General features: G+C 45.1%; 1 pseudogene across 1 annotated transcript in view; it reads right to left on the bottom strand.

Annotated features, from left to right (window-relative positions):
* Nucleotides 1-1,203: 1,203 nt before the first annotated feature.
* LOC310770737 (basal cell adhesion molecule-like) overlaps nt 1,204-11,500 on the bottom strand; it is an 81,540-nt pseudogene continuing 71,243 nt past the window's right edge. The window contains exons 14-17 of the transcript XR_014553920.1: nt 10,690-10,719; nt 6,451-6,592; nt 4,341-4,440; nt 1,204-1,385 (exon numbers count right to left, since the gene is read on the bottom strand). The product of XR_014553920.1 is annotated as a basal cell adhesion molecule-like (transcript). The remainder of the gene's footprint in view (nt 1,386-4,340; nt 4,441-6,450; nt 6,593-10,689; nt 10,720-11,500) is intronic.

The raw sequence follows: 11,500 nt of genomic DNA, 5'->3' as shown, positions 1-11,500 counted from the left end.
TCTCTGATGCTGTCTCCTCACCCATTCACAGTTTACCACACATGTGGCAATAACCAATCAGCCCAAACCATTCCTTTCCAGCTGATCCCAATCACCTAATCAGCGTAGTATATCAGGGTCCATGTTTTACTCTGTTTGCTATGTGCTGTGTATGTGCCATGTGTCATTCTCAGTTGCTGATCATCATCGCTGAAGCAGTTGTTTTCGCCCCACCTCCTCCCCTGACCACCACCATCGTCATGACTCCTGATTGAAGAATTCCCTATGGGGGATTTCCTATCTTATTCTTCACTGATGACGCCCTCTCATCATCTCAGGAGAGCATCATCATATCATGGAGTCATACGCCAAAATTAATGATTTGTTGTATCATTAAAGCTTGTTATACTTTCTACTAGTCTCTCATTATTGAAATGACAGACTTCAAAACAGTTGACAGTTTTCTGATATACTACTGATGTTCTAATGATACAAAGCTGGTTGAAAATGGGCGGAGTGTTCCTTTAAGGGATTAAAACGTGTTGTGTGCAACCAATCAGCCATGGCTTGCTATTGGGGTGAATGAAATAACATGACCCCCCCCCCCCCCCAAATATACCCATGGGAGCAGAGGATTGTGGGTAAGTGCAGACTCCAAGGCAGAATAGCCACTTCAGCGTTACACTTCCATGTAGGAGAATGAAGATGGAGAGATCCAACATGGCGTCGTGCGTAGACGCACGCTCTCCACAAAGACACAGTGGCTTAATGGCATTCTGTATTTCATTTGGGGTAGATAAGATAGAAGACTGTGCCACTGTGTGTTTGGACGGCGTTTAGGCCACGCTTTACTACTGGCTCTACTCTGCAATGGAGTCGATCAAAGATGTGATTTGGAGAGTAAGAAGTTACAATCATATGATGTCATATCCAGTGATGTAATAAGATGATTTTGCGCGCGCGTGTGTGTGTGTGTGTGTGTGTGTGTGTGTGTGTGTGTGCCCGATTTGAAACCTGGAGTGGTGTACACGGGTGGAGATATATCTTTTAGGGCTTTCAAGTTGCAGCTCATAAAGGGAGAGACTCCACCCAACGTGGTCTAGTCCAGGTTACAAAACAAGCATGCCCAATGCCATGCATACTCTTCCTCCACGCACCACAAATCAAACCCCTTTGCATGATCATAAGCCCCGCCCCCATCCCACCCTTCTGTATACGCCCACACAACGCACTCCACCGTTAGTCCCACCCTTCTGTATACGCCCACACACAACGCACTCCACCGTTAGTCGTCTCCCTCAGTCTTGATCATCAACATAAAAAACAAGCCCCGCGACCGCCATGACGGTTGTCCTCCTCCTTCCCTTCAGCCCTCTGTCGTCTCCTTCCCTTGTCTCGGTTCATCACTGCCACAGAGAGAGAGAGAGAGAGAGAGGGAGAGAGAGAGAGAGAGAGGGAGAGAGAGAGAGAGAGAGGAGAGAGGAGAGGGAGAGAGAGGGAGAGAGAGAGAGAGAGAGGGAGAGAGAGAGAGAGAGACAGAGAGAGAGAGAGAGAGAGAGAGAGAGGGAGAGAGAGAGAGAGAGAGAGAGAGGGAGAGAGAGAGAGAGGAAAACACAAAACAGAACAATATAAGTATCACCAACGTGCCATCAGTTTTGTTATGATGGCTGTGCCTACACTGCCGGATTTATGAGTTTCCAGTATTCTCTGTCAAACAACAAAATTGAGAGTTTCCTCCACCATTCAGACAATGAATCCTCCCAACAATAGATGTCTAGAAGAATAGATAACTCAAGTGTTCCGCGCTGACAGAAGGATATGACTGAAGACTGGAACATTCAGTAGAGATACTGACTGAAGAACGTGACATGAATCTTTTTATTTCCAAGAGGGATCAATTTCAATTTTGGAAATGTACTCGGGAAATAGATACTCCCTAACTGGATAATAAATATTCCAACTAGATTTCATTTCACAGTCTGTATTTATCATGGTATCCTGAGTAATAGAGCTGATATACTGCACTTTCATATAAAAGTATCACAAAATTATGACATTAGCGTGAAGATGAACACTATTAACGTATGCAATATAACACTGAATTAAATTGTCGGCGTGGTTTGGTTGCTGCTTATGGGAGTATTCCTCCTGTAAGATGCTACACACAGGTCTGGGTATTCACAGTGGATGTGCATTAGGGGTAACAACTTATTGGGGTGCATGGAAAATCCATTTTGCACCCCTCAATCCATACGTTTAAACACTTATTGATCGATTTTTTTTCAAGGATGTTTTCAGTTTCAGTAACATGATCTTACTCTTAACCTACAGTAGCCAACCTATTTGTTTTTGTTTCATATTTTACACATAGAATATTTAGATCTAAGAGTATCCTATTTCATAATATTAAGTCACTGCCCATTGTCAAGTTTCCTAAAACAAAGTCAAGGTTTCTCTTTAGAATGAAAAGTAAAAAGTAAAAGGTATCCATGGCTTTGCTGCGTCTGTTCAAATGAATGGAAATAGCGTCAATGTGTTTAATGCTTTCTCCAGTCCACAAGCATCGCTTGCTGTGATGGTGACCAGTGTTGGGCAAGTTACTTTCAAAATGTAATATACTACATATTACTAGTCACTTTCATTTGAAAGTAATAAGTTACTTTACAATATTACTTTCTGTGTAGAGTAACTTGTTACTTATTACACTACTTTTGCATTACTTTTACCAAAACAACAGCAGCAGCAGAATGACATCGCCGCCCCGGAACCATCCCGAAAAATAATTTCAACCGTCTTGAAGTCAGTGTAAACAATCCAAAATTCTAAATGTTATTCTTTTCCTTTGTTATTGTCATCTGTAGTGGTTATTTGCATAAAAACACACAGTTTGATTAGGAAATGATTGTATCTTTTTTAAATATGTTCTTTGATTGAATCAAATGTAACTCAATTTGTAACTTGAGTTACTTGACAAAGTAAATGGTATAATATTACTGAAATCCTATGAGTAATAAGTTATATTACTAAGTTACTGCTAAAAGTAATATATTACATGTAATATGTTACTTTTGTAATGAGTTATCCCCAACACTGATGGTGACATACGGAGAGACAGACTCCTCCAGCTCCTCGTCACACTCCCCATTTCAATAACAAAGCAAAATGTCTCTGCGATCTTCTTGTGTCTCCAGAATCTGTCCCAAAGGTTACTGTCAATATTTCCACTAATCACAAGGAACAAGGCTGGCTTAACCCATTGATACCTGATGCAGCATTTGTGTGCGTGTCCCTTTAAGACCGCGAACCGCGTTAACGCGGTTCGCGGTCTTAAAGGGATACGCACACAAATGAGTGATATACACGCAAATGCTGCATCAGGTATCAATGGGTTAAACTGGATTTGACAGCTTTGCTCAATCAGCATGATTGATGTGTCTGGAGATGATTGATGTGTCTGGAGATATTCCTGCTGACGGCATTGCTCTGTTCATGCATGTCAAAACTGATCTCCAGTGAGATCTGGAGTTGACAAGCAATGTGTTTTCTTTCTGTTTTTCTCAATCCAGACTCTCTCCAGGCAAGGCAAACGTCTATTATTCACTTTTGTGGTCGTGCAGTGCATCTTATTTGTTTTATTTGAGTACAAGTTCAACTCATTTTCCATTGGATAATAAACAAGAATAATAAGCTTTCGATTTTTATTTTTTTATTATTACTCTAGAATATGCATTTCACTGGCCCAATTCGCACATCATCTGAGCAAATTAGTCTATTATTTCAGTGGGAGAAGAGCAGTCTGATGGCTCTTATAGACCCTTCTCACGGGGGCCATTTTGTGTCAAAAAGGCAGGGTAAACACAGGTGCAAGCAAAACACCAAAGGAAAAAAGCAAAGGACCACGGGTCGGATTTGAACCCGGGTTGGACTGCCTTTGTAGTACCAGGTGAGCTAACGGGACACCACTAGCACTATCCAGGGAACATCTTTCATCTGGTCAGGAGCCCATACCAACCAAAACACTTTAATCCTGCTCTACTGATCTCTGTCAGTCAGTCTGTCTGTCTGTCTGTCTGTCTGTCTGTCTGTCAGTCTGTCTGTCTCTGTCTGTCTGTCTGTCTGTCTGTCTGTCTGTCTGTCTCTCTGTCTGTCTGTCTGTCTCTGTCTGTCTGTCTGTCTGTCTGTCTGTCTCTCTGTCTGTCTGTCTCTGTCTGTCTGTCTGTCTGTCTGTCTGTCTGTCTGTCTGTCTGTCTCTGTCTGTCTGTCTGTCTGTCTCTGTCTGTCTGTCTGTCTGTCTGTCTGTCTGTCTGTCTGTCTGTCTGTCTGTCTGTCTGTCTGTCTGTCTGTCTGTTCATTGGCCTGACCTGTTCTGTTGCTGGTCTCTTTTTGAGGAGGCCGGCCTCTTCGTTTGCCTTCTCGGTCTTCATCTCCACCACGATGTCGTTGTTCACCTCTCCAGTGGCCCTGCAGGGGGCGAGAGAGAGAGCACAGAGAAAGTTGATGATGACTCGAGAGGAGGCTGCTACCTTAGAAGAAGAAGTGTGCGGTGAAGTTGAGCTTCTGCTGTGGACACACCCTGATGAAACCCTAGATGGTTGAAACATGGCGGCTATAAGTTCTACTGTACACTCTGTTCTCGACTTAAGAGAATTACATCCTATTTACATCGATGATTTCCCCTGATCACTTTGCCCTGCATGCAGTAGTATGTCATTGGATTTTTATTTTATTTATTTTTTACATTTACTGATTTTAGTACAACTTTATTGTGTAAACCAAACTTGAAATTAACTGCTGCCCTGGCCTAATGAAAATGCTACAACAAATTAACTGGCTAAAATGACAAGACATGGACAATAAGGGCCTAGCGTCTTTTCATCAGCTCCGGCGTCTATTTTCAGTTGTTTCCAATGAGGAGCGAGCGTATGCGGGTGCACACGGACGTCTAGAGAAAGTGTGCAGCGCCCAGCGTCTATTTTCAGAGCGCTCTGGCGTTTTTGTGTGCCCGACTCCCAGCGCTTCCAGCTGAAAATATTTTAACTTTTCAGAAAGACGCTGGTGTCGGGTGCTCCTTTTCTGGCAACTAATCATATGGAGAAACTATCGCAACAGAGACAGAAAGGCTCAATTGGCAGATTGGCTAGACACTTAATATTTCTGGTGAGTGTTGAGCTAAATCACTGTATGTGTGTTGTTTGCTAATGTTAGCTGTCAGCTATAAAGCTACTACCGCACTGAGCTAACGTTAGTTTCAGACTGCTTCCTTGTTATATTGTGCGCTGAGATCAGTGCTTCCCAGCGTACTCCCAGCGTTTAACGGTCGGAAAAAGACGCTAGGTGGACACAGGCCCTAAGGCAACATGTTTTGGGGATTTCCTTCAATTTCTTCGTCATGTGCTATGCGTCCATCTCAGAAACCCTGACAGAAACTTTGTTATGCTTATTTTGATTGATTTGTCTAGCTTGGACCATTTTCATAATGAGTCAATATATTTTGAGATGATTATAGAGCGCAGGCAGCAACAGTGACCACCTACTTTTGGATGGCTCCGGTTCCAGGAAGTGAGTTTCCTCATTCATTTCTCCATCGACGTTTCAGAAAATCCTTACATAAAGACTTTTAAGCCTGGAACCGAGCCAACCAGCCAGGAGATGAATTGTAAGTCTTGCTTTGCCAGACTTCCCTCTCTGCCGGGAGAGAAGTCTGGCTGCTCTGTCATTCAAACCCAAACCCCGCCTTTCCACTCCCTGCGAGCTCTGCCATTGGCTCTGACCCGCTCTGACTGACCGGCTGCGACCATATATGGATTTCCTTCCCGCTCGCGACATGACGAATCTGTCTACCTCATGCCTGCACTGTGCTGTGAAACAACATCATGATGTTGATGCATTGTAGGGAGAGAGTCTGGCAAGTGAGACTAGATGAACTGTGACCACAGTGGATTCAGAGCAAATAAAGAAAAAAGATAAATAATTGGAAAAGGACCAACATTATTATTTTTTTTATTTTTTTTGCCCGTTATATCTCATGGGCTGACTCACCAAAAGACGGTGCTGCGGCTCTAAACTACATGTTTGGGGGTTCTAGAGCAGAACACAATACGTCTGCTTAGATGTGCGTTTACTGCAGTGGTTAAATCCCCCGATCGTGTCTGCCTGGGCTGGGCTATCAGCTAAATTCTAACTTTGCTGAATGGATAGAACGGGAGAATTTACCCCACCCTGACCCCGCCCCCAGGCTAACCCAGCGTCTATTGTGGGCGTTCCTAGAGCCTGTATGGGCGTTCCCAGACATGCCGACTGTCTCTATGGAGAAAATAATGGGAAATTCACTTCCTGGAACCGGAGCCCGTTCAAAAGTGGGCGGTGACTGTTGCGCTCCCGCCCTCCCTGCCCCTCCCTCCCTCCCTGCCCCTCCCTCACTCCCTCCCTCCCTCCCGCCCCTCCCTCCCTCCCTGCCCCTCCTCTACTCACACGTCCATCTTGTCACTCTTGCTGCAGGGCAGCTTGCCCTTCTTGTTGAGGCCGTAGAGGAGGGCCACCAGCAGCAGCAGCAGCAGAACACACACCACCACGGCTATCACCACCCCGCTGGAGCCGCCCTGCTGGCTGTCGGCTGCACCGCCGCAAACGGAGGAGGAGGAGGGGCAGGGAGGGAGGGAGGGGGGTGGAGGAGGGGTGATGAAGGGGGACATGGAGGTAGGGAGGAGGTGGAGGAGGGGTGACGGATGATCGGATGAAGGAGAAATGAGGGGGTTGATTGGCAGCAGTGGAGGAAGGAGTGGTGAGTTGTTGTTGATTGAGAGGTGGGGGGGAGGGAGGGTGAGAGGCATCCATGGGAGGTGGGGGAGGAGGCGTTTGATTCGAGGGGGGGGGAGGTGTAGGGGAAGGGGGAATCATTTCGAATGGGGAGGGAGAGATTGATTCGAGGGGGGGGGGAGGAGGTGGAGGGGAAGGGGGAATCATTTTGAACGGGGAGGGAGAGATTCGGTGAGGGTGAGAATGAGAGGTGAGGCGGGAATCAAGGGAGAGGGTGCGTGGGGGACGGGTGGGGTTGGGGATGGGTGGGGGTGCGTGGGGGACGGGTGGGGGTGGGGACGGGTGGGGGTCCGGAGGGACAGCGGATGGATGGTGGATGGATGTAGAGGTGGAGAGGAGAAGGAGCAGGAGGGGGTAGGGAGTGGGATGTGGAGTTAGTTTAACTTTTGATCGCAATGGCTGAAATGTGATGGGACCCAAGAACAGGGCCTATATACATACAGTACAAATACAATACCACACAGCTGACCACAGCCAGGAAAAACACCAGACACACCCACCCACCTCCTCTTGAATTACTATACTTGTGTGGACTAAAAGATCATTTATACTCACTGCGGAGTGTCCGGCGTTCGCGGAGCGGAGGCTCTGTGCGGCGAGCGCGGCGCTCCGCACAGGCTCTGCGGAGGGACTGCACGGAGCTCCACGCTCCTCTCAAAAAATTTAACTCCGCGGAGCCCGCCGCGAGCTCGTGCAGTCAATTTCCGAGGCTATGATTGGCTAATGTTTGCTATGGTTTGTATACAAACTTGTAATCATAGTGGAAAGAAACCATTTAAAAAAAACATACAGATATAATTTATCCCAAAGGGACAAAATGGACAAATGGACCTTTGGGATAAATGGTATCTGTATGTTTTTAAAATTTTAAAATTTAAAATGGTTTCTTTCCACTATGATTAGATAGATGTTTTGACATGTTTAAACTTTTGCTCTTAGAATATTTTTTTATTTCTATATTTCCATTGTTAACACGTTCACTGCCAATGACGTATTAATACGTCAAAAATAATCCAACGGTTGACTGCCAATGACGTATTAATACGTCAAAAAAATGAATTTTTTTTTTTTGACCGTGGGATGTGCATCTAACCCTTTTACATCTCTTATATAATTATTGGAGCCACCGAACGTTTACAACCCATTCCACCGAGCCACTAAGTGGCGACAGTGCTCTCCTGACTAGAGGAAGGCAAGCAAAAAGCAGCCATTCTCATGAAAATGGATGGGGGAAAACGCTTTCGTTTTCGCGCTGATTGCTGGCGATGCGGGATTGCAAATTTGCATAATAGATTATAGGTGGAACACACTTTGAAACACGCAGCATAAATATGACCAGAATCGCAAAAGCTTCTCTCAACCAAAACTCCAAGAAGCGAGCGAGTCCATCCAGACTTCCTCAAACAGCGGCCGCGCAGACAGGCAGCAGCAGCAGCAAAGCAGTGAGACTGGTGACAAGCTTGTGACGGCCGCTGCAGCCAAGAAGAACGCCCACGGAGGGAGGAGTTGGAAGCAGAGGGGGGTTTCCTGCTGTTATGGAGGAAATTACTGTTCAAAACTATTGTTTAGATGTCTGACGTCTTACTGATGCCAAAAATGAATGGTTAAAGTGACTGTTCTATCGAATTTCACAAAAAGCCGTTTATCTCGGAATAATTTTTCTGACGCTGAAACCATGCTGTATTCAACTGCTAATGCTTACATAACTACTAACTCTACAAACTAACTCTTTTAGACAGAGAAAGCACACATTCTATTAGTTCTTTTGAGATATTGTGTGTTCACAAAATCTTAGCAGAAAAGAATCCTCGGGTCTTGAAAGATGAGCCAGAATCCTCAAAAAACCCCTCTGGCAGAAGCTACCTACAGTAAAAAAAAAACGTCTGGCAGTGAATGTGTTAATGGTGAATGGCAGATGGGTTGTGTTGCCCTTTTCTCTACACCTGGTGTGCATATACATTTTCCTTCTCTCAATTACACAGGTGTCTGTCATCACACCTGATCTCATCATGTGACTGTATCATGTGACACTTGACCACTATAACTATGATGGCGTCCTCCTGTACTGTCTTGTCTGATGAAGAGCATGTAGCTCGAAACGCGTTACAACTCAACAATAAATCTGGAGAAAAGAAGCTCTGCAGTGTGCGAGTAGTTTTTATTCTTTTTGTTTCACTGTTCTAGTTCAGCTCAGCACCTGCCCCAACTTTGGGTTTTGGATGTGCGCGTCTCCCTCCTTTTTCACTGTTTCAACCCATGAAGTACATTTCTCTCTCACCTTTCTTATTTATTTATTTATTTATTTATTTATTTATTTATTTATTTATTTATTTATTTATTTATTTATTTATTTATTTATTTTTCTCTATTAAAGTTGTTTTTTGTGTGTATTGTAAAGCGTCTTTGAGCATTAGGAAAAGCGCTATATAAATCTGATGTATTATTATTATTATTATAGATATCAAATCAGTCCTCACAATTATAGTAATACAAGTAGACCCACACAGGCTCTCATAAACACATCCACGCTAACAAGTGTGCACTTGCACAAACACACACACACACACACACACACACGTGCGCGCACACACTTACACAAACATGCACGCACGCACGCTCGCCCGCCCACACACACACACACACACAGACTTAAGGTCTTTGCACACACAGTCCGATTGTTTTCATATGCGTGTTTTTTAATCCGTCATCTGAAAACACAGACGGGTCCCAGCTCGCAAAAATCTATTGACTGATGCGAAAAACGCAGAAAATCGAACCTCGTCCAAAAACCTAAATGACGGACGTAATTGTCGGACTCGGTGTGTCAATGATGATTGACACAAATGAGGTCGTATTTTTTTTTCTTTCGTGCGTCTATTTCGGACGAAAATACGGACTTGGTGTGCAAAAGCTATTAGAGTGTTAAACGAACAGCAAATACATGTGAACAGGGTTAGCAATACAGACCTGACTTAAGCACAGGGTTCCCAGAGAGCAGCACTTATAGAAAGAAAGAGAGTTCCTCAGTCCCATGGCAAAGCAAAGCAACGCATGCGACAACAACAACACATATATATATATGAACTACACCAACCCACTACACACACAGCACGAGGAGCACACACACACACACTATTATGCTAAGGTGACCCTAAGGTCACGTGATCCTAAGGTCACATGATCTTAAGGTCACGTGATCCTAAGGTCACGTGATCCTAAGGTCACATGATCCTAAGGTCACATGATCTTAAGGTCACGTGATCCTAAGGTCACATGATCCTAAGGTCACATGATCCGACGTTCGGCCGCCCAGGCGACTGAAACGCGACGAGAGGCGACGGCGGGAGACGACAGTGCAGTCGGAAAAGGAAGGAAGGAAGGAAGGAGAGGTGAGGAAAAAGGACACACGGAGCAAGGAAAGGAAGAGAGGAGAGGAAGGGTAGAATAGAATAGAATCCTTTATTGTCCCACGAGGGGCCAGAAAAAAGTCGTAGTAGCATCCACAAAATATAGGACAGACAAGATCATACAAAGGTGACAAACAAGAGAAGAAGAAGAGAGTAACAATATACAATATCCACAGTGTTCGGTAGCAAGAGGGGCAATATACAAGATGACAGTACAGTGGAGGTGGGGTTTTTTATCTTTTCTTTTTTTTTTTTTTTTTTTTTGTGGGGTCGGGGGGGGAGAGTGTGTGTGTGTGTGTGTGTGTGTGTGTGTGTGTGTGTGTGTGTGTGTGTGTGTGTGTTTTGGGGGGCCCGGGTGGGAGGGGAGTAGGGGGTGGGCTTGGGGGGTGGGGGGGGGGGGGGGGGGGGTTCCTAAACTACAGGGTCTGTACAACAAAGAGTCCTGAGAGGAGGGAGGAGAGGAGGAGAAGGAGGGAGAAGGCGCTACCTCTGTCGGCCGCATTGTTGTCCTTGCTTTCTGCAAAGGAGGAGAGAGAAAAAACAGGGTTTAGGCTGCGGTGTGGTACTGAGAAAGCAACAAGGTGCTTGTTCTGAGCCGGGTCTGAGCTGGGTCTTGTACCAAAGACGATGGGATATCAAAGCAAGACACCCCAACTTCAACTCACTTCCTGCATCTGTGCCACAGAGGTTTCGGCACTGCCACGCCCCCTTAGGAGACTGGTCAGCCAATGAAGTTTCATACCATTGACAGACAGCCAATCACAAGCCGGGAACCACGCCCATTTATATTAGGAGGCTGGAAGAGTTTCAATTTCTTACGAGCCTGGAGTGGGGTGTCTCTAATATTAAAGCTCTCTGTTTGTACTCAACATGGACACGTCTGTTCGAAGGTAAGATCACTCATCGTCATATTACATTGGTGTCACAATCTTCACGTGACGACACATTATATTGTTTATAGGCACATCTTAAAAGATCACTTTTCAACCAGCTCTCTATCCCAAATCAGGATAGTGTGAAAAACAACAGACGTTTTTTTATGTTCTCTCAGCACGGCCGCAGGATCTGCTTGAAGCTGCGTTGGCTCGCATGGCTGTTATTGAAACTACAGATTGCATTTACTCTTTTTTGTCTTCCCAATAGAGACACTCCATGAAATAGGCCACGCCCATCACGGGGGAAAAGCTCCATTCATTTCCACACACCAGCATAATTTTCCTTGAATTGAACATAGCTAAAAGCTGTTGTGTGGTGGGGCTGCGCAGACAACAAATGTAAAAAATCACCAGTTAAAGTTT

The sequence above is a fragment of the Poromitra crassiceps genome, assembly GCF_964638095.1.
Source record: "Poromitra crassiceps genome assembly, contig: HAP1_SCAFFOLD_205, whole genome shotgun sequence".
Taxonomy (NCBI): domain Eukaryota; kingdom Metazoa; phylum Chordata; class Actinopteri; order Beryciformes; family Melamphaidae; genus Poromitra; species Poromitra crassiceps.
The sequence above is the reverse complement of the archived record's forward strand: the minus strand, read 5'-3'. Positions and strand labels throughout refer to the sequence as shown.